This window comes from Ovis aries, chromosome 15 (genome assembly GCF_016772045.2).
Source record: "Ovis aries strain OAR_USU_Benz2616 breed Rambouillet chromosome 15, ARS-UI_Ramb_v3.0, whole genome shotgun sequence".
Classification (NCBI taxonomy): Eukaryota; Metazoa; Chordata; class Mammalia; order Artiodactyla; family Bovidae; genus Ovis; species Ovis aries.
The window spans coordinates 63,442,140-63,468,036 of NC_056068.1; the positions used below are offsets into that span (position 1 = coordinate 63,442,140).

General features: G+C 41.9%; 1 long non-coding RNA gene across 1 annotated transcript; it reads right to left on the bottom strand.

Annotated features, from left to right (window-relative positions):
• Window positions 1-616: 616 nt before the first annotated feature.
• LOC105602343 (uncharacterized) lies at window positions 617-9,733 on the bottom strand. The gene is made up of 4 exons (XR_009596660.1): window positions 9,660-9,733; window positions 7,467-7,574; window positions 6,379-6,457; window positions 617-4,018 (listed from the first exon to the last, which is right to left on the bottom strand). It is a non-coding gene; the product is annotated as an uncharacterized LOC105602343 (long non-coding RNA).
• Between the last annotated feature and the right edge of the window lie 16,164 nt (window positions 9,734-25,897).

Consider the following 25,897-nt stretch of genomic DNA (forward strand, 5'->3'; position numbering starts at 1 on the left):
GAATTTTCTATGACTTGAAACTAAAGAGTCCTAACTAATCACTGATCATGTTATAAGGTTTGTGGATATCCCTGAAACATGCATAAGATTAAAATGGTTAAATGGTAAGTTGTATGTTGTACTGTGCTGTGCTTTGTCCTTCAGTTGTGTCCGACTCTCTGTGACCCCATGGACTGTAGCCCCTAGGCTCCTCTGTCCATGGGGATTCTCCAGGCAAGAATACTGGAGTGGGTTGCCAAGCCCTCCTCCAGAGGACTTTCCTAACCCAGGGGTGGAACCCAGGTCTCCCACATGGCAGGCGGATTCTTTACTGTCTGAGCCACCAGAGAAGCCCAAGAATACGGGCGTCGGTACCCTATTCCTTCTCTAGGAGTTCTTCCCAACCCAGGAATCGAAATGTTATGTATATTTTATCATAATTTTTTAAACACAGCAACATCTAGGAAAAAATGCCCAAGCTTATGAGTCTAGGGCTTGTAAGTGTACCTAAAAATCCCTGGAGAAGTCACCTAATTGTTCAAAATTCACCTTTGCCAGAGTCCTCTAAAAAGGCTTTTTTTTTTTTTTTTTTTTTCCCCCAGCAGGTCTGTATAGGCATCCCCTCAATGGTAGCAGCTTTTTTTTAACCATTCTTTTTTTTTTATTGACATATAGTTTACAATGTTGTGACAGTTTCAAGTGTACAGTAAAGTGATTCAGTTATATATACATGCATATAAATAAATTCTTTTTCAGATTCTTTTCCATTATAGGCTATTACAAGATATTGAATATAATCCCCTGTGCTATACATTAGGCCCTTGTTGATTTATTTTATATATAGTATTGTAATATATGTTAATACTAAACTTCTCATTTATCTCTCTGCCTCCCTACTAATCTCTTTGGTAACCATACATTTGTTCTCTATGTCTGTGAGTCTATTTCTCTTTTGTAAATAAGTTCATTTGTATCATTTTTTTAGATTCCACTTATAAGTGATGTCAAGTGATATTTATCTTCCCCTATCTGACTTACTTCATTGAATACGATCATCTCTAGCTCCATGAATATTTCTGCAAATGGCATTATTTCATTCTTTTATATGGCTGAGTAATATTCCATTTGTGTGTGTGTGTGTTTACATATACTCCACTGTATATATGTACCATATTTTCTTCATTCATTCATCTGTCAAAGGATATTTGGGTTGCTTCCATGTGCTGGCTCTTGTAAATAATACTGCTATGAACATTGGGGTGCAGGTATCTTTTCTAATTAGAGTTTTCTCCAGATATATATATATGCCCAGGAATCAGGCTGAAGGATTGTATGATAACTCTATTTTTAGTTTTTTTAAGGAACCTCCATACTATTCTCCATAGTTGTGTAGCTTGTATTCTTTTATTATTTCCAGACCATTTGGTCCCTGTAAAAATATACACGTACACACACAACAACAACAAAATTAGAACTAGCTCTCATTCAGTTGGATGCTTGTTCTGTACAGGTACTGTGCTGATTAATTTATGTGTACCATTCAATTTTTTTAGTAACTGTTATTCTTATTATCATATCTATTTTATACACTGAAAAACTGAAGATTGGAGAAATTAAGAAACATGCCATGCTCGCACAGGAAGCAAATGACAAGGCTGTGACTTGAACTCTTTCAGGACCACGTTGGAGAGTAAAAGCTCCCTCTAACAACATTAGCTATCAATGGAAGAAGCCAAAGAGACTGGTCCAAAGCCTCTGAGGCATAGAGATGCTCTTGCCAATGTTTCCTCTTCTCTAGGCAACAAAAACAGAGAAGCAAACATTGGTTAGCACCACACATACTTGTGCATAAATTACATGAAACCTCAGGATCATCTATTTCTGATTAGAAATTTCCCAACAAGCTCACTGTGATGAGAAAAAGGATTGAATTTCTTCTGCCTTTGTTACTTTTGTACAGTCAGTCTATGTGCTAAATTGTGGTCAGCTGTGGGGTAAAGGAGATGAGAATGGGACAGGACAAGAGCTGGGAAGGGGGACCAAAGAGAATCTTGAAGGGTCATGAACAGCTTGCCAAGGTTGTGGATTTTGATCGTGGTAGTGACTTGGACAATTACCCAAGGACACAGGTGAATTTGAGATATTGCATGAGTTGGGCTCCAAGGAGATGAACTGGGGATGCCTCAAATTCTAAAATGGGCAGATTCTATCGCAGAGAATGGGCAGACCAGTGTCCAGATTGCCAAGTCTCGTTGTTGTTGTTTAGCCACTGAGTCGTGTCTGACTTTTTAGTGACCCCATGGACTATATCCCCCATGGACTGGCTCCTCTTTCCATGGGGCTCTCCAGGCAAGAATACTGAAGTGGGTTGCCATTTCCTTCTCCAGGGGATCTTCCCAACCCTGGAACTGAACCCAGGTCTCCTGTGGCCCCTACACTGGCAGACAAACTCTTTACCACTGAGCCACCTGGGTAGACCCAAGCTTTACTTATCATGTCTCATTATTTAATCCTCATCTATGATGTAGGTATGGATGAGGAAAGTGTAATTTAGAAATCCATTTGACTCACCAAGTTAACTCAGTTAACTTACCAAGATGCCCCGTCTGTCTAGTTACAGACACCTGGTCCTAGACATAGTCTCCCTCAGTGAGGAACTGAGATGAGGCCTTGGGATCAGGAAGAGCATCTTGGCTATTGGTCTGGGGATGAAAGCTTGGCTGTGGTTTTCAGTTAATGAGAATAAGTCAGACTCTGGAGGTCCTGATAATTGCAAAAGCAGAATTGATTTTTGGGGTAGTTATAACTTTCATAATTTGACCAAAAAGAAATTGCTGAGCTGTATCATAGCCAATTATCATAAATTATAGTGCTTTGAAATTTTCCATCTCTTGCATCATATGTAGGTGTATTGATTCATTCAACAAAGATGCCCTGATGTCCTGCTGTGTGCTGGACACTGCCCTAGGAGCTGGGGGTGTAAAGATTTACAGGATTCAGGCTCTGTTTTCAAGTTTATGGTCTATTGAAGAAAATAAATATTGTAGAAAATAAAATACTATGTGCCAAGTGCTACGATAGAGATATTTGAATAACTCTGCCTCAGAAGCTTCAAAAAGGTAATGCTAGAACTGGGCCTTAAAGAATAAGCAGAAATGCTTCAAGAATATTGTTGTTGTTTAGTCGCTAAGTTGTACCTGACTCTTTGCGACCCCATGGACCGTAGCTTGCCAGGCTCCTCTGTCCATGGGATTCTCCAGGTAAGAATATGGGAGTGGGTTGCCATTTCCTTCTCCAGGGGATCTTCCCAGCCCAGGGATTGAACCCACATCTCCTGCATTAGCAGATGGATTCTTTACCACTGAGCCACCAGGGAAGCTCTCAAGGACATTACTGGCAGGAGAGATTCAAGGCAGAGAGGAATTGGAGTCTGCAGGGGTGTGGCAAACACAGTCTGACTATAGATCAACATCAGAGCTTGTGATACTGGAGCATAGGTTACATCAAGAAGGATTTGCTGGGGGAAGTGGGTAGTATGGAGAAGTAAAACTCAAGCGCAATTCAGAAATCAAACAGGTATTAAAATGCAGTGCATGTGTTCATCCTTTTTGAGTTGGCTGAGAGGTAAGATAGCAGGGTATAAGTTATGATTTGTACCAAGGTAAAGCGGTCTGGGTATAATCACGGGAGATCAACCATATAGTAATTAGTAGGGAAAGTCTAATATAAAGAATTGTTAACTATAACAGGAGTTTGGAGTCATGAGGATTGGCTCTAAAGAATATGGAAACAGTAGATTTAATGTATAACAGCATGTCTGTTCTATACTATCTAATAGCCCTCACCCCTAGGATTGAGTTAGAGCACTGAAGGAAGAACCCCCATGGCCACCAAGGTTGAGATCCAGATCGTGTTGGAGAGGGCATGACCATGGCTCTCTAGATGGCACAGAGGTGTTGGGATGCTGCACCAGCAGGACTTACCGGCTGTGTCACCTCATTATGCTGGACACTTCCAACTTACACAGTGCAGGACGTTGCTGGAAGGAAAAGATTAAATGGAAAAAAGATGTGTGTCTTGAAGTAAAAAATAAACAGGTAGATAGATAAACAGAAGCTTCTTGAAGGCGCTAATTACTTGCTGGCTAGGCCAGAAATAGAATTCTGGTTTCAAGTTTTAGTTGAAGATTCTTTCTACTAAACCCTGAAGTGTGAAGAATGGTCATTAACTCACACTGTGTGAGGTTTTAAAAATGATCAAGGAGGGTAATTCTGCTTGAAAAGGACAATTCACAGTTATTTGGGTTTTAAATTAATATTCTACTTATTAAAATTATACATCAAAAACAATTATCTTAGATTTTTTTAACTTTACCTTATAAGTGTTATTTTAGTTACAAATCTAGTAATATTTTTTGATACTCAATTACTTAAAGTTTAGCAGGTTTAATTCTCCCAAATAACTAGTTTCAAATTTACTGTGTGTTAGTCACTTAGTTGGGAGAAGGCAATGGCACCCCACTCCAGTATTCTTGCCTGGAGAATCCCAGGGATGGGGGAGCCTGGTGGGCTACAGTCCATGGGATTGCTAAGAGTCAGATACGACTGAGCGACTTCACTTTCACTTTTCACTTTCATGCATTGGAGAAGGAAATGGCACCCCACTCCAGTATTCTTGCCTGGAGAATCCCATGGATGGGGGAGCCTGGTGGGCTGCCGTCCCTGGGGTCGCACAGAGTCGGACACGACTGAAGCAACTTAGCAGCAGCAGCAGCAGCAGCAGTCACTTAGTTGTGTCCAGCTCTTTGCCACCCCATGGACTGTAGCCCACCAGGCTCCTCTATCCATGGAATTCTCCAGGCAAGAAATACTGCAGTGGGTTGCCATGCCCTTTTCCAGGAATCTTTCTGACCCAGAGATCGAACCTCCCTAATGCAGGCAGATTCTTTACTATCTGAGCCACTGGGGAAGCACCTCAAATTTACACATGTAATGAACACTTTAAGCAGAATTTGCATAATATCCCCCCAAGCACTTCAGATAATTTATAGGTAAGACTTACCACCTTATTTGCAAAATCTTTTTAAGCACTTAAGCACTTCTTACAAATGCAATAAATAAAATGCTTTAATGTAGTAAATCAGTTTATCTTGCAAAGAGTAATTCTGTTAATAATTATCATATCCTTCAGCTTGAAATAACAAATCTAAAATAAGTCATATATTTCAGATAAAATAGCTGTCTGATTCTCTGATATGCCAGATTCTCTCACTGTATTAGGCACTGTATCAGTCAGACATTATTGCTCAGTAGGAAACAATTCCAAAAATCTTAGTGACTTAAAACAAGAATTTGATTTTTCACTCATACGTCATGTTCACTTTGTGTTGACTGAGGGGTCTGGGGCAGGCCCTCCTCACTCTTGGACATGGGCTGATGGAGAAGTCACTAAATGGAGTATTGCTGGTGGCAGAGTGAGAGAAAGTGGCAAATTGTGTCCTAGTTCTTAAAGCTGTCACACCAACGTGACGCATGCTATTTCTGCTCACATTTGCTTTGCTAAACAAGTTACTGGGCCACCCCGAATTCCAAAAAGGCAAGAAAGTACAATCTTTACCATATTTCTCTGCTCTGAAGTGGAGAGCTAGAAACACTTCGTAAGGACAGCATCAGTAGTCATCATAGACACTCTAAATAGGAAATGTACATGTGATCCTAATGACTAAAAGCCACAATGCTAAATGTGTTGTTACTGATTTGACTTAGCCAGTGGTCTGTTGGAGAAACCAACTTGTACCCACTTTTACAGCTGACTGTAAAATTTACAGGAAATTTGCAAACCTATAGTTAAACAATCACTATTAAAAATTATTTTTTAATTATTTAATCTTACCATTAAATATATTTAAAATAGAAATCATAAATACTCAAAACACTTTATTTTCAAATTATTTATATATTTTAATGTTATCTCTTTTCTTGAGGTTATTTCCATCTATTGTGTCTGTAATAGTAGAAATAATTTATAATTTTGATGTTTTATGGTGTATCCTTTTCCAACTCTGCACTCGGTAACGTCTCATTAGATTGCAATAAACCATGGTAGGAGTATATACCCCATGGAAATCAGCAAACACTATAAATCAGGGTTTGATTTATTGTTTTGTCAATTATCTAGACTTAAGGTAGTGAGGGAACAAATGTTAGTAACACAGTTTAAATTTCAAAGTGTATGATGTCTGCAACCATTATGCTGTGACTAGCACAAAAAAAATTGAAGAAATATTCTTCCAGTGTTTTAAAACCATTATTTCATTCAGTAAAGATGTTAATCATGTTATCGACACGATTAATAAGAGAAGTTCTGACACACATCTTTTATGTTTTTTTTTCATCTTACCAGTTCATGCGAAGGAAAATATTTACCAACATTCGTGTTGAAACTGTACTTGTCAGCAGCAACCACTGGTTGGCTGTGGCTGTAAGATTTAAGTAAAAATCCAGAGCATTTTGTGACAATCCATTGTTATATAGAATTTAAAATAAGTATTATATCTTATTTACAGGTTGTGTTCTAGCCTTTCATAGCCTTAAAATAGCAATAAAAAATATATATGTATGTATATAACATACACACATGCAATCACACACTTTCCTCCAGAGAACCGGTTGTTGATAATTCAGCAGCACCATGAGGCTTATCTCATCTCAATATACCTTACTGAATTTGCAATCTTCTAGAAAAAGTTCAAATCCTCAATTCTTTGAGTCTGACATTGGAAGTCATTAAAATCTACCAGATGGTTTAAATAAAAAAAATCTACCAGGGTGTACTTAGGTAATCCTTGGGTTCTTGTGATAGGGATTAAAAAAAAAAAAAATTGCAGTAATAAAATTTCCGTGAGGAAAGAAAGACCCTGAACCGTGGACTTGCTTCTGTGTCATGCAAAGGAAAATGACCTACCTTCTCATACTGGGTGCATGAGAAGGCCCTGACTCACCCTCCTAAAGAAGCAGTCTTTAAGAGAGTGATGGTGTGGATGATGCTGAGTGGCTGCGGCATCAGGAATTCAGGGTGATTTGGGCCTAGAGCACCTTGGGGATAAAAACCAGCAGCCTGCCTTTGCCCTGCCAGGGTTTCAGCAGGCCTAGCCCCATGGCAACAGTGTTGAGCAAAAACTTCTCCACACATTAGGGTCAGTTTTGATGCCGAAAACTTGGCCTCTGTGCGCTGGTGCTAAATCGATTCTTGGAGGCAGAGTTTGGGGTGAAGTAGAAAATAATAGCTTTACTGCTTTGCCAGGCAGAGGGGTACACAGCAGGCTGGTGCCCTCAAAAACTGTGTGTCCCAACCTGGGAGGACTTGATGAGTTTTCACGGTGGGATTCAAGGTTCAAGGGTGGGGTTGCTGATAAGGGCCTGCACACCTTTCCTCTAGCCTCAGGTTCTCCTAATCTTGATGCTCTTCTCTGATTCCATTAATCTTACCTCAGGTGGTTTCTTGGCTGCTCAGCATCCCCTCCCTTCCCCAACTAGCAACTGTTCCAATCTGCCCTTTGGAACGCAGGGAAAGTCACAGAGGCTGAAGTCTGTTCCCTACAAACAAGAAAGATAGAAAGGTTTCTGTGCTCAGGGGCCCCGCAGTTTCAGTTTTAACAGATAGAGCAGATAGCAACCAGGAGCAAATGTAGAAAACTTGAGACTCCAGCAGGTCAGTCTGACTTTCAGCTGCAAAGCTTCAGAAGCCAAGCTATGCTAATGACCCAAAGCCTGAAGGTTTTTGGCTCTGAGTAAAGTTTTTATGTCAGGTGAGCTTCTTTGTCTAGAGATGTAACAGAAGTTTGACTCTGAGAAGGAAGAAGGGAGGAGGAAAGAGAAAGAAGAGAAAGATAAGGAGGAAAAACTTGGTCTTTAAGACCAACATGAAATTGGGATTGAAATCTAGCACCAGGGCAAAGGGCAAGATATTCACTCTTTTTAAAACATTTTTTAAAAAACTATTTATTTATTTGGCTGCACCTGGTCTTAGTTGCAGAATGTGGGATCTAGTTCCCTGACCAGGGATCAAACCCAGGCCACCTACATTGGGAGCATAGAGTCTTTCTTAGCCACTGGACCACCAGGGAAGTCCTGAGGACATTCACTGTTAGTAGAATGGGAATGAAGACAAATCCACAGACAAATCTTGGTAGGTTGCCAAATGGCAATGTCCCAGCCTACAGGGGAGCTTGCTACCAAAGCCAGAAGTACAGAAATATAATGTTTCTTAAAGAAAGAAGTACTTTAAAATATATAGTCTTTTAAAAGAACTGTTTTCTTGCTCTCTGAATTTTAGGCCCCACATTGGACAAAGCCTCAGTTACTCTGACCTAAATTATAGCTCTAGAACTCGCGTGAGTGCTGTCTTATCTGATTCTGTGTGACGCCATGGACTGTAGCCTGCCAGGCTCCTCTGTCCATGGGGTTCTCCAGGCAAGAATACTGGAGTGGGTTGTCATTTCCTCCTCCAGGGATCTTCCCGACTCAGGGATTGAACTTGGTCTCCTTTGCCTCCTGCACTGGCAGGCAGGTTCTTTACCACTGAGCCACCTGGGAAGCCTAACTGTAGGTCTTAGATAAGTCATTAAACTCTCCGATTCTTCATTTTCTCATATTGGTAAAAGAACACCCACCTCACTGAATTATCGTGAAGATTAAGTGAAAACACATATGAAGTGTTTGGGCATTGTTAAGTGGCCAATAATTGGTAACCATGACTATTTCTACTTAGGCCTTTCAATCAGAATTAGACTAGCAGTACTTCATACTACATTTCTATTTTAAGTCAAAGAAAGTACTGGATAATACTCAGGGCTTATTTTTTAATTATTTCCTTAATATTTATAATTGCTTCATTAATGATTTCTAAAGAAAATTTATTAAGAAATCTTGACCAAGGACTTCCCTGGCTGTTCAGTGGCTGGGACTTCGGCTTCCAATGAAGGGGGTGCTGGTTTGATCCCTTCTCTGGGAGCTAGGATCTCATGTCCTTGTAGCCAAATAAACCAAAACAGAAAACAGAAGCAATATTGTAGCAAATTTAATGAAGACTTTGAAAATGGTCCACATCAAAAATCTTAAAGAAAGAAAGAAAAAAAAAAAAAAACGATTAGAGGAGGTTACCTGGGACTTGGGAAAAACAACCCAGTTTGACATGTAGTCCTATACAGGTACTATCGCATCTTTTTTATGTTACCTAAATTTCAGGTATAGTGTATAAACAGAGGGTGACAGAGGATGAGATGGTTGAACGGCATCATCAACTCAGTGGACTTGAGTTTGAGCAAAGTCTGGGAGATAGTGAAGATCAGGGAAGCCTGACTTGGCGACTGAACAACAATAAAAAGGAAACAGTAGCCTCTGAAGGACTATGCAAAGCAAACTCATTAAGATGTGTGATTTTGTGGAAAAAATACTCCTGGTGATTGTGATGTGTGCTCATAAATATTAATTTGAATGAATGGATTTCCAATCCCCTAGACTCCACAGCGGAGAACCTCTGGGAGCAAAGTCAAATTCTGTTGCCAAGTTGTGCTTAGTTGCCCTCATTTCCAGTTAACTTTATCATGCCCAGAGGGTACATGGCACACTTCAGACCTTTTAAAGAGTTATCAGACAGGAAAAAAAAAAAAAAAGACTTACCAAGGAGATATTTTACTTTCTGGTAGGTCCTTGCCTCTGCAACGGCTTGTCCTGCCCTTGCCTGGAGCCAGAGTACACAAAAGAACTCAGGAGTGTCCCCTTTCTTTCCCATAGCCAATCAAAGGGAAGGGAGGGCCCAATAGAAATCCAGTCTTGTCTGGAGAAGTTACACAAGTGAGCTTCTTTTTTCTCTTTTCATGGAGGCAAACAGGCTAAGTTAGTGTAACTTTGGCTCATCAGTCCCCTCTAAAGACCCCATGGAGGTTTTTGTTCCCCTTTAGAACACTGGTGTCAGAAGTGGGGGATTCTACCCTCCATTCCCAGAGAATTGGCTGGGCTCTGACTTAAAATGCCGCTCCTTTCTCTACTGTACTTCCTGCTCTGTGCTCAGACTGAACTTCCAGCATTAGTTTGACTCACACTCCAGTGTTTCCGTCTGAAAGAACTCACATGACTTTTCCCTCTACCTAGCAGCAAATGATGGCCAGGAGTGATTCACAGACATGTGTGATTTTTCCCTGGGAACTTCACAAGTGTTAGGAGAGAGAGGGAAATCTGAGACATACCATACCACCTTCATATCAGCTATTAATAAGTTAGGGTTTGGAGCTTGGAGATGCTGGAGTTTAGGTTCAAAGGTGTTGTTGCTAGAATTCAAGTGTCAATGAGGTTACTCTTATATGAATATTCCAAATGTCACTTCTCCAATCCTTCTCAGATAGTTTCAGGGAAAACATTAGAAACTATTTGGGTCCCTGCCAATCAATTAGGTAAGGTCTTGGGAGCATCAAGATAACAGTTACTGGTGTAATTGTGACTCCACTTATATAATTCAGCTTGTGAAGTCTGAGACCTCAGAGTTATCAGTAGTTCTTGGTTGCTCAGGCAATCTCAGTGCTTCTTAGTGGAGCCAGACGCCTGATTCAATCACTGCTGAGACTTCACAATCAAAGCCCAACAATTCCACTGGGATGCGGCTTTAGGCCCGCCTCTAATTCTACTGGATGCAGTACAAATCTTTAATTCATTAGGTAGCACTCCTCTGTGCTAGGCTCCTGAGGCAGTTGCTCCAAAATATACTTCTGGGTTCCATAGTATATTCTCTGGAACTAAGCCGACATCATTTGAATTAAGACCAGATCCTCATACTGCTCCCATGCTGAATGTATTAAGGTCACTGGCATCAACTTGATACCATCTAGAGTGAGTGGCACCAAGCCCTTTGTGCATTCGATCAGAATCTGACATCCTCTGGGACGTGGCTGGGACTAATCTACTCTGCACTTTCATCCCTGTTTTCACTGCCACATTAGTGACTGGTCTTCCATTACATCCAAAGTCTGAGAGTATGGTCCTTGGATCAAAATAGCCACACCAGCTGGGGACTTGTAGTGTGAATTCTCAACTACTCAACCAGAAACTGTGGGAGTGGAGCCTGGCAATCTGTGTTTTAACAAGCCCTCCCCTGATTCTGATGCACTGGAAAGTTTGAGAATGGCTGCAATATGCCGTCACTCCCATAATCCTATTTCCTTGTTCCTGTATTGGTTCCCCACTGTTCTAATACACACCTCCCCACCCCAACTCTTCAGTGTGCCCTCTGGAGCACCTGTCCTATGATCAGAAAATCCCCCTGTAGCTACTACAGGTTCCAGGAATGTTCTCCATATGTCCTGGCATCAGTTGAAATCTGTTCCCTTCTAGAGCAGCCCTCTGTGATGGTGGATCAAACTCATATCTGTTTACCCTGGGACAGGCCCTTGTCCTCCTTCTCCCCATCACCATCTCTAAGCCATTACTTCTACCCATCCTCTTGTAAAATCTCCTATTCCTTTGAGGCTCATGCCTTGTGGTTAATCCACCCTTCCCCTCTTCATCATTCAAATCTTTTGTACCAGGTTCATCCTGGGCCACTTCAAGTCCATAGTGATGGCTAACACCCAAGCCCCTCAATTTCTTGACCATCTTATCTCCAATGACCTTCTCCTTTGTCCTGTACTATTGACTTCCACAGTTACATTGAGAACCTTTGCACTTTGAAATTGCTTTCCCTCTCAAATCACAAATATAAGCATCCCATTCCCCAACCACAGATTCTTGCATTACAGTTTGCTCGGTCAGGTGTTTCCATTATGATCAGTCTCCAACCTCTTTGGGATACCTTGGCCCAAAAGCTCCCCTTTAACTCTCTTTACGTTGTCAACTCCTTCGTTCCTTACCCGACTTTGATCGGATGGTCTGTCACTGCAATCAGCCTCTTGCAATTATCTTCATTTGCTTTGTTTTTCTGATCTTTTATCACTACTCTGGTCAAATCCAACATGGTTGACATCAACCATCAATACATCACATATTGAATGAGCATCCACTTTGTGACAGATGCTTTTATAGACACTGAAGATGTAAAATGAACAAGACAGATCATGGCAAGAACCACCAAAGAAGTGGCTTTTGAGCAGAGAATTGCGGTGAGGTGAGAACCATGCGTGGGAGGACATTCTCAAGAAGACCAGGTGCAAAGACCTTGCAGTGGGAGGGTGCTTTGCCTGTAAGAGCAAGAGGACAGGTTGCCTGGAATGCAGAGAAGAGCAGATGAGGTTGGAAAGACATCCAGAGCCCTCATCATGAAGGCATTACAGACCCAAATGAGGACTTGGGACTTGGTCTGTCCAAAGAAGCCACTGAAAAGTTTTAAGCAGCTGATCAAAATAGTCTGACTTTTCTTTGGGAAAAAAAAAACAAAAAAAAACTGTGTAGAAAATACACTGTGGGGAAAGCATGGATGTAGCTGGGACATAGTGATGGGAATGTCACTGTGGTCCAACCCCAATTGGGAGATAAAGGTATTCAACTGTGGAGGTAACTATTGAGGCAGTCCCAGCATGGGTTGGAAAAGAATTACTAGACGCAGGGCATTTCAGAAGGGAGTGAGTTAATTAAGAACAAACAGCAGAGATAATGTGGGCACTGCAAGTGCAGTGGGCCAACCTCCTGACAGACCAGGGAGAGTCGACCATCTTTGTGAGTTAATAGCCAATTTTTATAGCCTCAAGACAAAGGAAATTCCTGCTTCAAGGCTGGCATTAGGTGATTGGTTGGGGCACTCTAGGGTGTTTACTGGAGTGGGCATCTTTGCCTAATTGGGAGTCAGGAAGCTTGTTAGTGATTATCAGAGGGCTTCTGGCAACAGTTACAAAGGAGTTCAGTCAGCTTTGGAGGTGTCCTTGGTTCTGGATTTCTCTTCTGTGGCCTTGGTACAAGGCCTCGCACCTGTGGCCTGGGGCAGGACTCAACAGTACCCATGTGCTTTCTCTGTACTTCTCTCTGAAAGTGCAGGCCCTGAACTAGCATCAACCATATCCCCTGGAAATTTAAAAAGCAAATTCCTAAAGCACCCTCAACTCATTTGCCTATATTTCTTAAATTTCAGATCTCTTACCTCTCTTCATTCTCAGCAATTAGTCCTCACTTTCTGCTTCATGGCAGGGAGGGGGTGTGATAAAAGAATCTATCACGCAAAAATTCCTTCAATTTGTGGCTGCTGCTGCTGCTGCTAAGTCACTTCAGTTGTGTCCGACTCTGTGTGACCCCATAGACGGCAGCCCACCGGGCTCCCCCGTCCCTGGGATTCTCCAGGCAAGAACACTGGAGTGGGTTGCCATTTCCTTCTCCAATACATGAAAGTGAAAAGTGAAAGTGAAGTCACTCAGTTGTGTCCAACCCTTAGCGACCCCATGGACTTCAGCCTACCAGGCTCCCCCATCCATGGGATTTTCCAGGCAAGAGTACTGGAGTGGGTTGCCATTGCCTTCTCCCAATTTGTGGCTACCATATCTATAAAATTATTTCCTTCTATTCATACTAAATAGGTATCCCTCCTTCTAACTGTAGCCTTTCCTACATGTGAATGGCATTCATGAAGCCTTGTCTGCCAGAATGTTAAAAGTAAATAATTTCCCCCACTTCGACCACTAGCCACTAGTCTATCTCAAAGCCAAATATCTTAGAACATGTACTCTCTCTATCCTACAATCACCTTACTTTTTTTTTAAATTTTTAAAATAATTTTATTTATTTATTTTTGGCTGCACTGGGTCCTCATTGCTGACATGGGCTTTCTCTTAGTTGCAGCAAGTGGGGACTACTCTCCAGTGCATGGGCTTCTAATTGGCGTGCACCTTACCTTCCTAACCTGCTTGAACCTGGCTTTGATTCCCACCATTCTTCTGAAAGATCTCTCACCAGGGTCCCCAATGATCGCTTGCTGCTAAAACAATAGAGAGCATTCAGCCTTGTCCCACAAGTATGCCTGTACTTCAGATTAAATTATTGGAATAATTTTGTATCAGTTTTATAAAGAGCTGCCACCCCAACTCCACCCAAGACCTCCGCTCTTCTCACTCAGCCCCTTGCCCTTAGTTATCATCATCTAAGAAGACACTTGAGAGTCCCTTGGACTGCAAGGAGATCCAACCAGTCCATTCTGAAGGAGATCAGCCCTGGCTGTTCTTTGGAAGGAATGATGCTAAAGCTGAAACTCCAGTACTTTGGCCACCTCAGGAGAAGAGTTGACTCACTGGAAAAGACTCTGATGCTGGGAGGGATTGGGGGCAGGAGAAGAAGGGGACGACCGAGGATGAGATGGCTGGATGGCATCACGGACTCGATGAACGTGAGTCTGAGTTAACTCCGGGAGTTGGTGATGGACAGGGAGGCCTGGTGTGCTTCGATTCATGGGGTCGCAAAGAGTCGGACACGACTAAGTGACTGAACTGAACTGAACTGAATAACTAAGAGGTTAATGCCAGGACCAGAAAGGGTCTCTTTACCCAACTCCTGTGTCAGGCTAATATCCATTCTCCTTGGTTTGTGCCCAGCCACACCAGTTGTTAAACATTAAAAAAAAAAAAAAAAAACCTTATCCAAGTTAAAATCAACACGTTTTCCAGACTCCACCTTCACTGTTTAGAACTATTTAGCACAATCAACTGTTTAAAACAATCTCTTCTTTTGATTTCTGTGATGCTGCATTCTCCTGGTCTTCTTCCTGTGCCTCTCAGTTTCCTATTTGGACTTTCCTTGTTGACATCACCTTTATTTATTTATTTTTATTGGAGTACAATTACAGTGCTGAATCAATTTCTGCTGTATGGCAAAGTGAATCAGCCATATGATAAATATATGTTAGTCATTCAATCATGTCTGACCAACTCGTTTCAACCCCATGGACTGTAGCCAGCCATTCTCCTCTGTCCATGGAATTCTCCAGGCAAGAATACTGGAGTCGGTAGCCATCCCCTTCTCCAGGGAATCTTCCTGACCCAGGGATTGAACACAGGTCTCCTGCATTATAGGCAGATTCTTTACTGTCCGAGCCACCAGGGAAGCCCGTATGTATGTATGTACCCCCTCTTTGGGGGACTTTCTTCCCATTTAGGTCGCCACAGAGCACTGAGTAGAGTCCCCTGTGCGATACAGTAGGTTCTCATGATTTATTTTGTGCACAGTACTGTACATATGTCAACCCCAATCTCCCAAGTCATCCCACCCCCCTTCCCCTTTGGTGTCCATATGTTTTTTCTCTACATATGTGTCTCTATTTCTGCTTTGCAAATAAGATCATCTATGCCATTTTTCTAGATTCTACATATATGCATTAACATTTAATATTTGTTTTTTTCTTTCCGACCCACTTCATTCTGTATGACAGTCTCCAGGTCTATCCACATCTCTGCAAATGACACCGTTTTGTTCCTTTTTATGGCTGAGTAATATTCCATTGTATATGTGTACCACAGCTTCTTTATCCATTTCTCTGTTGATAGAAATTTAGTTGCTTTCATGTCCTGGCAGTTGTAAATAGTGCTGCAATGATCATTGGAGGGCATGAATCTTTTTGAATCATGGTTTTCTCCAGGTATATGCCCAGGAGTGGGATTGCTGGGTCACACGGTAGTTCAGTTTTTAGTTTTCAGAAAAACTTCGATACTGTTCTGCATATTGGCTGTATCAATTTACATTCCCACCAACAGTGTAAAAGAGTTCCCTTTTCTCCACACCCTCTCCAGCATTTACCGTTTGTAGAATTTTGATGATGGCCCTCCTGACTGATTGAAATTTTTCAAAGATATGTTTGTCATTCTGATCATTTAGGCCTCCTTGATTCTAATGATAATATCCACATGAATGGCAATTTCACAACGGTTTAACCTTCCTGTTCTCTCATGCAGTGGCAGGTTGTGGAGTCATCAAGCTTTAAAGAATAAAAGAATAATATTGACTTTGTCTTACTTCTACAGGTTTATAGTATTTCTGGTGGGAAAGAGCATAGATTGTATTCTTTAGCCACGAGACATCATCTTTAAATGTTGGTATTGTCCTGGGTTTTCTTTTCTTTCTCTATAGATCTCACTTATTCTTACCTCAGAACTTCAATTAATATCCGTACATGAATGAACCCCACATTAAACATTTAACTAAGCTCTCCTCCAAGCTCCTGACCTAACTTAAATATGTGCTTAGCAAGTCATTTGGTGTCTCATAAAACCTACAAATGGAACGTATGAACTTGAACTTTCTGTCTCCTGGTTTCCCATCTGGTCCTGCTGCAGACATGGTTCTACACCCACCTAGTTGCACAAAGCAGAAACCTAGGAGTCATCTGTGACTTCTCTCTCTCCCTTACCACCCCCTCATATTCCATCAATGACCACATTCTATTTGTTCATCCTCTAAGATACATGTGATATTTATTAAATCCATTCCCCCTTTATCCACTACCAGTCTCTGGTTCAAGCCATGATCACCTCTTGCCTCAGTGATTAAAGTGGACTCTTGTATCCCTTCATCCATATTTGCCTCCCTCCAAATCCATTTTCTATGAAACAGCCAGAGCGATCTTTTAAAAATGCAAATCTGATTAAACCTATATATCCTGTTTCACTCCCCTGGGGTTCAAAATAAGGTCACATTCCTCTTCATGTTCAAATCAGGTGACTGGGAGCCTTTAACTTGTCTTTCTTGTGTGATAACTTCACATTCCAAAGGTTCAGATGGTCTTAATAGATGGAACTGGAAAACCAGATCATATTCTTTCAAATTTTATCTATTTATTTATGGCTGCGCTGGACCTTGGATGATGTGTGCGGGCTGTTCCCTAGTAGCAGGGCTTAGGCTTCTCCTTGCGGTGGCTTCTCTTGTTGAGGACCATGGGGGTCTAGGGCACCGGGGCTTCAGTAGCTGTGGTGTGTGGGTTCAGTAGTTCTGGCTCTCAAGGCTCTAACGCACAGGCACAGTTGTGTTACACAGGTTTAGTTGCTCTGTGGCACGTGGGATCATCCTGGACCAGGGATCAAACCCATGTCTCCTGCATTGGCAGGTGGATTCTTTACCACTCAGCCATCAGGAAAGCCCTGCTCATATTCTTTTTGACTGCTGTGACTGTCACTAAAACACCAGACTCCCCTGGTCCTCTGTCCTTGTCTCGTCCTTACCCGTTGCTGCATGTTCTGCAGTGACCAGGCACAAATGTCCACCAGATAGCCCAAGGTAAGCCATATTCAGGAAAGGAGAGTATTTTGATGATCTAGGTTCAACAGTATTTCAGTTCTGGAAATAGGGGAAAATATCTTTCTTTCCCGAAGAAGGCAATGGCACCCCACTCCAGTACTCTTGCTTGGAAAATCCCATGGATGCAGGAGCCTGGTGGGCTGCAGTCCATAGGGTCGCTAAGAGTCGGACACGACTGAGCGACTTCACTTTCACTCTTCACTTTCCTGCATTGGAGAAGGAAATGGCAACCCACTCCAGTGTTCTTGCCTTGAGAATCCCAGGGACGGGGAAGCCTGGTGGGCTGCTGTCTATGGGGTCGCACAGAGTCAGACACGACTGAAGAGACTTAGCAGCAGCAGCAGCATCTTTCTTTCCAAGTGTTATGTTCATCTGTAACAGCACAATGCCATGGTGGGTGTGGGACTCAAGTGTTCAAGCTCTTCCCTCACACAGCTCATTTTGTTCACAAACATGGGTAAGGAGTGCTGGTAGGTGTCAAAAATTGCTTACATTTCCCTGGGGCAAAACATTAATGCCTTTATGAATTCAGTTCAGTTCAGTTTAGTCACTCAGTCGTGTCTGACTCTTGGCTACCCCATGGACTGCAGCACACCAGGCCTCCCTGTCCATCACCAACTCCTGGAGTCCTCCCAAACTCATGTCCATTGAGTCAGTGATGCCTTTGAACCATCTCATCCTCTGTCCTCCCCTTCTCAGCCTGCCCTCAATCTTTCCCAGCATCAGAGTCTTTTCAAATGAGTCAGTTCTTCGCATCAGGTAGCCAAAGTATTGGAGTTTCAGCTTCAACATCAGTCCTTCCAATGAACACTCAGGACTGATCTCCTTTTGGATGGACTGGTTGGATCTCCTTGCAGTCCAAGGGACTCTTGAGTCTTCTCCAACAACGCAGTTCAAAAGCATCAATTCTTTGGTGCTCAGCTTTCTTACAGTCCAACTCTCACATCCATACATGACTACTGGAAAAACCATTGCCTTGACTAGATGGACCTTTGTTGGCAAAGTAATGTCTCTGGTTTTTAACATGCTATCTAGGTTGGTCATAACTTTCCTTACAAGGAGTAAGCATCTTTTAATTTCATGGCTGCAATCACCATCTGCAGTGATTTTGGAGCCCCCCAAAATAAAGTCTGTCACTGTTTCCACTGTTTCCCTATCTATTTGCCATGAAGTGATGGGATCAGATGCCATGATCTTGGTTTTCTGAATGTTGAGCTTTAAGCCAACTTTTTCACTCTCCTCTTTCACTTTCATCAAGAGGCTTTTAGTTCCTCTTCACTTTCTGCCATAAGGGTGGTGTCATCTGCATATCTGAGGTTATTGATATTTCCCCCAGCAATCTTGATTCCAGCTTGTGCTTCATCTAGCCCAGCATTTCTCATGATGTACTCTGCATGTAAGTTAAATAAACAGAGTGACTATATACAGCCTTGATGTACTCCTTTTCCTATTTGGAACTAGTCTGTTGTTCCATGTCCAGTTCTAACTGTTGCTTCCTGACCTGCATACAGATTTCTCAAGAGGCAGGTCAGGTGGTCTGTATTCCCATCTCTTTCAGAATTTTCCACAGTTTATTGTGATTTATGAATTAGTGTATGCCAATTGATTTGTTCCTGCCCAAGTTTACTCCCGTAACATTTAAGGCCTAAATGCAAAGGGTGTCGCCAGAGGCTGGCAGTATGATGTCTAATGCAAATCAGGATGCACTTGAAGCTAAGGAGTTAGTTTAAGGGTTTACTTATTTCTGAGAAGTACTATATAAGTTTAAAGTGTACAGCTTAATGAGTTGGCTTACATACATCATGCAATGATTTTAGTGAATAACCATCATCTCATATAGGCACAAAATTAAAGGAATAGAAGACAAATTTCTTTCCTTGTGATGAAGAGTCTTAGGATTTACTCTCTTTTGTGGATAACATACAGAAGTGTTAATTATATTTATCATTGTACATTACATTCCTAGTACTTATAGGTGTAAATTTGTACCTTTCGACTACCTTCAAATAATTCCCCCTCCCCTCAACCCTCTGCCTCTGATAACCACAAATTTGATGACTTTTTCTTTTCCTTTTTCTCGGCCATGCTGTGAGGCATGTGGGATCTTACTTCCGTAACCAGAGATTGAACTCATATCCCCTCTATTGGGAGCATGGAGTCTTAACCACTGGACCATCAGGGAAGTCCCTTTAAGTTTTTTTCTACAAGTTTGTTTTTGAAATATAGTTGACCTACAACACCATACTAATTCTTGTATACAACACAGTGATTCGATATTTCTATACCTTTCAAAGTGATCATCAAGAAACTCATTTTTAACCAAAATGTTCCTGTCACCTTCTAGTTCCTGTCTTTGGTAGGCTTTCTGATGACTAAGTCACAGGAGAACCCCAGAAGCTATCACTTCCTAACTCCTCACATCTAATCAGTCACTAATCCTTCCTTGATGATTCTATCTATGAGTATCCTTAGAATTCAGCTCTAACATTGTTTTAGTTCAAGCCTTTATCTATTCTCTTAACCTTCTAATCAGTTCCTACAGGTCACATTTTCTCAACTTCCAATCCAGCCTCCATGCTGCATTCACTGATCTTTCTGAAATATGAATGGTCCCAACTCTGTTCTCTTTAAAACTTTTAATTAACACCCAGTGCCTAGTGCAAGGAGAAGGCAATGGCACCCCACTCCAGTACTCTTGCCTGGAAAATCCCATGGACGGAGGAGCCTGGTAGGCTGCAGTCCATGGGGTCACTAAGAGTTGGATACGACTGAGCAACTTCAATTTCACTTTTCACTTTCATGCATTGGAGAAGGGAAATGGCAACCCACTCCAGTGTTCTTGCCTGGAGAATCCCAGGGATGGGGGAGCCTGGTGGGCTGCCATCTATGGGGTCGCACAGAGTCGGACATGACTGAAGTGACTTAGCAGCAGCAGCAGCCTATTGCAAGGATAGGATTCTTAATCTGAGAAGCATGAAGTCAGTCCAGATGAACGGGCATCAGAGGAACTGTGGATTATATACATATTTTATGCGTGCATTTTCCCAATGAGATGGCCCATTTTAATCAGAACTTCAGGGGAATATATTTCCATAAAAAAGCTAAGACCTACAGTTTGAGCTCAAGTTGTTTAGCTGAGATGAAAAAGTTTTTTCATGACCTGGCCAGTCTTACCATCTGTATCTCCCTCCTGCCATCTCTCCCCAGTTCTACTCCAATGATATAGAACTGCTATGATTCCTAAAATGTGCTATATGACTTTATGGCTCCATGTGCTTTTGAGCAAAGATCTATCTAGTCAAGGCTATGGTTTTTCCAGTAGTCATGTATGGATGTGAGAGTTGGACTGTGAAGAAAGCTGAGCACCGAAGAATTGATGCTTTTGAACTGTGTTGTTGGAGAAGACTCTTGAGAGTCCCTAGGACTGCAAGGAGATCCAACCAGTCCATCCAAAAGGAGATCAGTCCTGAGGGTTCATTGGAAGGACTGATGTTGAAGCTGAAACTCTAATACTTTGGCCACCTGATGCGAACAGCTGACTCATTTGAAAAGACCTGATAGTCCCTTGAACTGCAAGGAGATCCAACCAGTCCATTCTGAAGGAGATCAACCCCGGGATTTCTTTGGAAGGAATGATGCTAAAGCTGAAACTCCAGTACTTTGGACACCTCATGTGAAGAGTTGACTCATTGGAAAAGACTCTGATGCTGGGAGGGATTGGAGGCAGGAGAAGAAGGGGACGACCGAGGATGAGATGGCTGGATGGCATCACTGACTCGATGGATGCGAGTCTGAGTGAACTCCGGGAGTTGGTGATGGACAGGGAGGCCTGGCATGCTGCAATTCATGGGGTCGCAAAGAGTCGGACACGACTGAGTGACTGGACTGAACTGAACTGAACTGAACTGATGCTGGGAAAGATTGAAGGCGGGAGGAGAAGGGGACGACAGAGGATGAGATGGTTGGATGGCATCACTGACTCAACGGACATGAGTTTTGGTGTACTCTGGGAGTTGGTAATGGACAGGGAGCCCTGGTGTGCTGCAGTCCATGGGGTTGCAAAGAGTAGGACATGACTGAGCAACTGAACTGAACTCTGCTTTTGAGCATGTCGATCTCTTTGCAATGTCTTTCCTCTTTCCTTTATCAACTTTTGTCTGCTTGTAAAATTTATCTTTCAAAATCCAGCTCTGGCAACATCTCCAGACAGCCTTCCCTGGTTCACTCCTACAAAGAGTTAACCAATCCCTTTCAGATACAGGTGTCCAGTTTTGCCTGTATTTTTGATCATAAAAAATGGAAATATTTTAAGGAGACCTGCAGAAGTGATCAAACCATAAACATGTAGCAGCTCACTAATTTTTACAAAGTGAATTTTACCTATGTAACTACACCTATGATCAAGAAATAGAACATTTCCAGGACCCCCAAAGCCCCTCTTTTGCTTCATCCTAGTCATTGCTGCTGCTGCTACTAAGTCGCTTCAGTCGTGTCCGACTCTGTGCAACCCCATAGATGGCAGCCCACCAGGCTCCACCCTCCCTGAGATTCTCCAGGCAAGAACACTGGAGTAGGTTGCCATTTCCTTCTCCAATGCATGAAAGTGAAAAGTGAAGTCACTCGTTTGTGTCCGACTCTTCGCAACCCCATGGACTGCAGCCTACCAGGCTCCTCCATCCATACGATTCTCCAGGTAAGAGTACCAGAGTGGGGTGCCATTTCCTTCTCTGATCCTAGTCATTACCTAACCCCAATATAACCACTGATCTGATTTCTTTTCATCACAAATTAGTGTGCCCATTTTAAAAAGTCTCATACTCTTGTATCTAGTTTCCTTGATTCAACATTCTGGATATTAGAGTGGTCCATGTTGTTTCTAATGGAGGTGGCTTGTTGCTTTTCAGGGCTGTATAGCATTTCTTTGTATGAATATACCACTTATATATCCTTTTTCATTATTGATGGACATTTGAATTGTTTCCATTTTTAGTTAGTAAGACCAATGTTGCTCTGAACATTCTTGATCATGTCTTTCAGTTACCATATATATACATTTCTATTAGGTGTATGTCAAAAAGTAAAATTTCTCCATTAAAGGGTATGTGAATATGCAGCATTAGGAGACACTGCCAAATACTGTTCTAAAATGGTGAGGTTAATGTATACTCCTGTTAATATTGTATAAGTGTTCCAGTTTCTCTACATTCTCACCATTATTCATCCATTTGTTTCCAAATTTTAGCCACTTTAGTGAAAGTATAGTAGTACCATGATATATTACACTTTTATTTCTTTATATGTCTACCCACCCATCCCCCCTTTTTTTCTGTCTATCCTTTTCAATCCTACTTTCCTTGAGGCCATGAGACTGTGTCTCATTCAGCATTGTGTGTTAACGTGGATGGTTTCCGGCACACACAAAGTACTAAGGAAGTGTTTCCTGAGTGACTACACAGTTTTCTGAGAAGTAATAAGTCTTCTGAGAAGACTTTGAAATGCCAAAATCAAGTTTTTAGGTAACCATCCATCTACCCTGCCTAAGTTTAAGTCAAGTGCTAATCGTCATACATGTTTGAGTGTCCATCCACTGCCAGTACTATTCTTCTGGTACTTTCTCAAGGATTCCCTAGCTAGGTACTTTATAGCATTGGCCAGGAATGTAAATACCAGAACTGTGACAGTTCTAAACACAGAGTTAAGAGAGCTTGAAATACAATTGTATTTTCCCTGCTTTCTGGCAAAATCTGAGCTAACCAAAGCAGGGAAGAAGCTATTCTTGTTTAAAGATACCCAGTGAAGCAAATCAAACCCACAATGAGATACCACTTCTCACTGAGACACATTTACTAGGATGACTATAATAAAAAAGATGGATGATAGCAAATATTAGCGAGGATTGGAGAAATTGGAAATTTCATACCAGACTGGTAAGAGTGTAAAACAGTGTGGCTGCTTTGGAAATCAGTTTGGTAATTGCTCAGAAAGTTAAAGGTAAAGTTACCAGAAGACCCAGAAATTATACTCTACATATATACCTAGAGAATTGAAAGTATGTTCACATAAAAACTTGTATGTGAATGTTCACAGCAGCATTATTCACAATAACCAAAGAGTGGAAATAAGCCAAATGTGCATCAGCTAATGAGTGATTAAACAGATTATTCTATGTACATACAATGGAAAATCATTCAGCCATTAAAAGGAATGAAATACATGCTACAACATGAATGAATCTTGAAAATATTGTGCTAAGTGAAATAAATGAGACTCAAGGCTGCATATTGTATGTGTGCTACGTCACTTTAGTCATGTCTGACTCCTTGCGACCCCATGGATTGTAGCCTACCAGACTTCTCTGTCCACAGGGTTTTCCAGGCAAGAATACTGGAGTGGCTTGCCATTTCCTTCTCCAGGGGATCTTCCCAACCCAGGGATCAAACCAGCGTCTCTTAGTTCTCCTATATTGGCAGGCAGGTTCTTTACTACTAGCACCACCTGGGAAAGTGAAAGTCGCTCAGTCATGTCCTACTCTGTGACCCCATGGGCTATACAGTCCATGGAATTCTCCAGGCCAGAATACTGGAGTGGGTAGCCTTTCCCTTCTCCAGAGGATCTTCCCAACCCTGGGATCGAACCCAGGTCTCCTGTGGATTCTTATAGGCGGATTCTTTACCAGCTGAGCTATCAGGGAAGCCCAGCGACACCCGTGAAGCCCCACCAATATTGTATGGTGCCATCTGTATAGAATATCCCCAGAAGACAAATCCATACAAACAGAAATTAGTAGCCAGGGGCTGGAGGAAGGGAAAATGGGGAATGATCACTAATGAGTACATGCCACCTTTAGAGTGATACAAGTATGTTAAAATTGGATAACGATGATGATTGCATTACTCTGTGAATACACAAAAAACTACTGAACTGTACACTTTAACAGGGTGAATTTTATGGTGTTTTAATTACACCTCAATAAAGCTATTATACAACACATTAAAGTTAAATTTTTTTGCATATTTTACTTATTTGAATTATTTGTATAAACTTCTGTAATTTAAAAACAATTTTAAAAATATATTTATGATTTGTATTTTTCCTCTTGTGAAGATGTTGCACAAACATACTGTCACATTAACACCTCTCCTTTTTCTCTCATCAACCCAGCCTAGAATTCTAAAGCACTTGTGCCTTTCTTTCGCTGGTGGTTATGTTTTTAATTAACTAATTAATTTTTGGTTGTGCTGGGTCTTTGTTGCAGTGCTTGGGCTTCTCATTGCAGTGGCTACTCCTTTTTGCAGAGACAGGCTCCATGGGCTTTAGCAGTTGTGGCTCATGGGCCCTACTATGCACAGGCTCCAGAAGTTGAGGTGCTGGGCTTCAGTTGCTTTGAGGCATGTGGAATCTTCCCAGAACAGGGATCGAACCCGTGTCCCCGCATCAGCAGGTGGATTCTTATTCACCGTACCACCAGGGAAGTTCTGGTGTCTGTTTTCTTTAGGTGGATGTTAATACTGCGTTCATGAAGTGTCACCAGCGCTAAACCAGAAGAATGCTAAGGAATGTGATCTTGCAGTAGGAGAGAGTAGCGAGCAGCATTTGGTTTATACAAGAGCAGCCTAGGCAAAGGAGGGGCTGGTGCCTTCCCTCAGTGTCCTTTGGAACAGTGGCTTAATGGGGTTTGACTAACCTGTCCAATATCCCCATCTATTAAAAATTTTTTAAAACAATATTTTAAAAAGATTTTATTGGAGTATAGTTGATTTATAATGCTGTATTAGTTTCAGGTATATAGCAAAGTGAATCAGTTATACACATAATCATTCTCTTTTAGATTCTTTTCCTGGAGAAGGCAATGGCACCCCACTCCAGCACTCTTGCCTGGAAAATCCCATGGATGGAGGAGCCTGGTAGGCTGCAGTCCATGGGGTCGCTAACAGTCAGACACGACTGAGCGACTTAACTTCACTTTCACTTTTCACTTTCATGCATTGGAGAAGGAAATGGCAACCCACTCCAGTATTCTTGCCTGGAGAATCCCAGGGATGGGGGACCCTCGTGGACTGCCATCTATGGGGTCGCACAGAGTCAGACATGACTGAAGTGACTTAGCTTAGCTTTCCTGCAACATCTATTTTTTTCTCTTCTGGCCTGTTAAAGAGGAAAATACAAAACAAACAGCAGCAGAAACTGTGATATTCTGATATATTGCAATATATTACTGTCATCATTGATGACTTTTAAAAATTTCTTCTAGTTTTGTTCCAATCTTTAAAGAAAAAATTCCTCTAATCCTGTGCTTCTCAAAATGTGGTTTCTAGACCCACAGCAGCAGCACTAGAGGACTTGTTAGAAATCAAAATCATGGGCCTGTCCCACATCTGCACCAGGCTTCTGACACTGTGGGGGTGGGGCCCCACGAGCCCAGTGTTGAGAAGTCCTCTTAGTGATTCTGAAGCACAGCGTATGCTGTAGTACCACTAAATCGTGCCCCCCTTTTTTAGCCAGCAGCTTTTCAGTATAATATACAGTAGTAGGCAGTATAGATTTGCTGAGTCACCTCCCTTTCCCTTAACCCTGAGCAGTCCATTCACCATTCTGGATTCTCTCCAGCGAATGTTTCCTCAACGTTTTCTCTCCAATCTTGGAATCTGATTGCTCCTTTCTGAATAGAA